General features: G+C 33.0%; 1 pseudogene; it reads left to right on the forward strand.

The window, feature by feature from the left end:
* The first annotated feature begins 1,771 nt into the window (after positions 1-1,771).
* On the forward strand, positions 1,772-3,047 carry LOC139991441 (regulator of microtubule dynamics protein 1-like; annotated as a pseudogene).
* Positions 3,048-4,597: the final 1,550 nt, after the last annotated feature.

A 4,597-nucleotide genomic window follows, 5' to 3' on the forward strand; every position in this document is an offset into this window, starting at 1 on the left:
TAACGTTACATACTATTACCTTATATCGTTATACGTTATATGCTATTACCTTATAACGTATATCGTTGTATACTATAACCTTATAACGTATAACGTTATATACTGTAACCTTCTAACGTATAACGTTATGTACCATTACGTTATAACGTATAACGTTGTGTACTATTACGTTATAACGTATAACGGTATGTAGCACTACGATATCACGTATAACGTTATATACTATTACCTTATAACATATAACGTTATATACTATTACCTCATAACGTATAGCGTTGTATACTATTACCATATAACGTATAACGTTATGTAGCATATCGTTATAGCGTACAACGTTATATACTATTACCTTATAACGTATAACGTTGTATACTATTACCTTATATCGTTATACGTAATATACTATTACCTTATAACGTATATCGTTATATACTGTAACCTTATAACGTATAACGTTATATACTGTAACCTTCTACCGTATAACGTTATGTAGCATTACGTTATAACGTGTAACGTTGTGTACTATTACGTTATAACGTATAACGTTATGTAGCTCTACGTTATAACGTATAACGTTATGTAGCTCTACGTTATAACGTATAACGTTATATAATATTACTTTATAACATATAACGTTTTGTAGCCTTACGTTATAACGTATAACGTTTTATACTATTTCGGTAGAACGTATAGCGGTATGTAGCACTACGTTATAACGTATAACGTTACATACTATTACCTTATATCGTTATACGTTATATGCTATTACCTTATAACGTATATCGTTGTATACTGTAACCTTATAACGTATAACGTTATATACTGTAACCTTCTAACGTATAACGTTATGTAGCATTACGTTATAACGTATAACGTTGTGTAGTATTACGTTATAACGTATAACGGTATGTAGCACTACGATATCACGTATAACGTTATATACTATTACCTTATAACATATAACGTTATATACTATTACCTCATAACGTATAGCGTTGTATACTATTACCATATAACGTATAACGTTATGTAGCATTACGTTATAGCGTACAACGTTATATACTATTACCTTATAACGTATAACGTTGTATACTATTACCTTATATCGTTATACGTTATATACTATTACCTTATAACGTATATCGTTATATACTGTACCCTTATAACGTATAACGTTATATACTGTAACCTTCTACCGTATAACGTTATGTAGCATTACGTTATAACGTATAACGTTATATACTATTACCTTATATCGTTATACGTTATATGCTATTACCTCATAACGTATAACGTTATATGCTATTACCTTATAACGTTATACGTTATATATTGTTACCTTATAACGTTATACGTTATATGCTATTACCTTATAACGTATAACGTTATATAATATTACTTTATAACATATAACGTTATTCAGCATTACGTTATAACGTATAACGTTGTATACTATTTCGGTAGAACGTATAACGGTATGTAGCACTACGTTATAACGTATAACGTTATATACTATTACCTTATATCGTTATACGTTATATGCTATTACCTTATAACTTATATCGTTGTATACTGTAACCTTATAACGTATAACGTTATGTACTGTAACCTTCTAACGTATAACGTTATGTAGCATTACGTTATAACGTATAACGTTGTGTACTATTACCTTATAACGTATAACGTTGTGTGCTATTACCTTGAAACGTATAACCATGGAGCAGAAGCATGGACCAGAAAGAAACATGGAGCAGAAGCATGGAGCAGAAGCATGGAGGAGAATCGTGGTGCAGAAAGAAGAATGCAGCCGAATCAAGTAGCGGAATCATGGAGCAAACCGAAGCATGGCGCAAGCAGAAGCATGGTCCAAGAAGAAGCATGGAACAAGCATAAACATGGACCAGAAGGAAGCATGGAGCAAGCCGAAGCATGGGCCACAAAGAAGAATGGACCTGAAGGATGGAGCAGAGGTATGGAGCAGAAAGAAGCATGGAGCAGAAGAATGGAGCAGAAGCATCGAGCAAGCAGAAGCATCGAGCAAGCAGAAGCATTGAACAGAAGCATGGAGCAGAATCATGGAGCAGAGGCATGGAGCAGAAAGAAGCATGGAGCAGAATCATGGAGCAGAGGCATGGAGCAGAAAGAAGCATGGAGCAGAATCATGGAGCAGAAGCAGTGACAACTACAAAAGAAGTTCTAATAGGAAAAGCCGATGAATTATACGAGCGAGAACAATAGGAGGAAATACATAACCTTCTAATAAATTATAAAGTAATTACATTGCGTATATCACTTATAAATGTAGATAACAAAACTGAACATTTGTATAGGATAGCGGTGATATTGAAATTATATGGCGTTTGTGTAGAGCAATGTATAAATTGTCTAAGACTGTGAGTGAAGTAGATGGAAAGAAATGAATTTTCGAATCTTATGATTTAATACTTAAAGCACTTGAAATAAATGAGGATAATTGGGCTGCATACAAATGGGCATCGATTCTTCGCAATTGTAAGACTCTTTATGAAGGAGTGAAGGCACAAATAAAAGAGTCATATAATATTAAGAAACATATGCTGGTATATTTCATGATAATATATTAATATTTCTTTCCCTGATACGATGTCAAGCAATTGTATCGAATATGTTTAATATCGCAGAGAGCAATGGAACTAAATGCAAAAGAACCACCTCTTATGTACATGCTTGGTACTTGGTGCTATCAAGTTGCTGATTTAACATGGTATCAAAGAAAAATTGCATCTGTAATATTTGGAGAACCACCATCTTCATCTTTTGAGGAAGCTCTAAAATATTTTGAAACCGCAGAGGAAATTGATCCCAATTTCTATAGTCAAAATTTATTAATGTTGGGCAAAACCTACTTAAAATTAAATCAGAAAGAGCTATCTATGAAATATTTAAAAATTGCCCTTGAATATCCTGCAAAGAACGAAGATGATCGAGATGCTAAACAGGAAGCACAAAAGTTGTTAAAGAAACTTTAACAAACTTGACGGAAATTATGATCTATTATATGATAAATGGATATTATTATAGGATATGGAATTGAAGGGATAAAGTAAATTTAGAATCTATCTTTTAAGTAGAAGTATAAAATTTATTTACTATAAAGTACAGTACAACTTATATGTGATGAGCTTTTTATACGCAACATCTAATTTAAGATTTAAGATTACTATATACATGTATATTTTATAAAATGTTTTATTTCAAAATGTAACATGTAGCAAATTTTAAATAGTTAATAGCAGTTGAAGAAAATTCGTATATACAATATGTCATTAAACTACCTTTCTCGCAAAAATTAGTTAAAGAAATATATTGTAACAGAATTAAAGTATCAAAATGTTAATGTAACATTGTCACAAATATCACGGTTTAATAAAGTAGTTTCCAAGTCGAATTATCGGTCAGGTGATTCTTCATTTTCCTCTTCCTCTCCGCGAGCCATAATTCCATCTTTTTGCAAAGCAGAGAGAAAATCGAGATATACTCGTGATAGAACGCCGATTATCTCCCTTGGCACTCTTCCCATCAGATGGTATACAAAGGAACGATGCAGGCCAATCTGCATAGTGCGTCGATCAATCGGGGAAGTATACTGCACCACAACGTAATCCGGTGGTAGATTTTCCGGAACATGTGATATGGTGTGCAAGGCGTTAAATTCAGGTTCAGATTCCGCCATCGTTTCGTTATAAGGCACAATCTGGAAACAAAAAAATAAAAAAAAAAAAAAAATTTAATTTACGAATTGCGTGAAAAATCAGTGGAAGAAACGATTGAAAGGAAATAAGATACTCACTGTTCCAAATGTGACGAAAATGTATAAGGACGCTACCAATCGTAAAGCACTTCCAAACCTGAAGAACTTTTAAACGTTCCGCTCGATATTCGAACTGGAAATGCCCCCTCGAGCGAAATGCCAAGTTTATATAGTCGTCGGTGAGTTCCATGTTTATTACTACAGCATGGATTAGGACTTTTTGGGGGGACCCCCTAACTAGCAGGTAGGTAAAACCCAAGTAGTTGTTTGTTTGTTTGATGTATGAAATATTGTTTAAGGGACAGACGGATTAGCAGGTGCGATGGTCGCCTCGGGTATTCCTTTGTCACCCTCTTCTCAATTATGGAAAATTCGAGAATGCGTTAGAGGATAAACAATCACAATAGAGTTGGAGAAAAATGCGATTCTAATTTATTATTAGTCATCGAGTAGGAAGCGAATACATTGCTTTTTTTTTTTAATTTACGCTTTCTAATAAATAATAATTTATGTGTTACTTCTATATGGGTTACATGGTTATCACCACTGGATTATTGGAGCAATAATCGTCTCGGGCGGTAGTTTATATTTTGTGTTTACATTCATAGAGTTCGCTAATATTATAATTATGAATTATTCGAAGTACGTATATCGCTTAAATATATTCGAACGAATAATATACTTTATACAGAATTATATACTGAAACATTGAACGATACATCTACCACCGCTTTATTATTTCTTATGCATTAATTACACAGTCGTCGTATTTAGTATATAGTAAGTACAGCAGAGAAGTATTTGATC

This window comes from Bombus fervidus, chromosome 10, assembly GCF_041682495.2.
Source record: "Bombus fervidus isolate BK054 chromosome 10, iyBomFerv1, whole genome shotgun sequence".
NCBI lineage: Eukaryota > Metazoa > Arthropoda > Insecta > Hymenoptera > Apidae > Bombus > Bombus fervidus.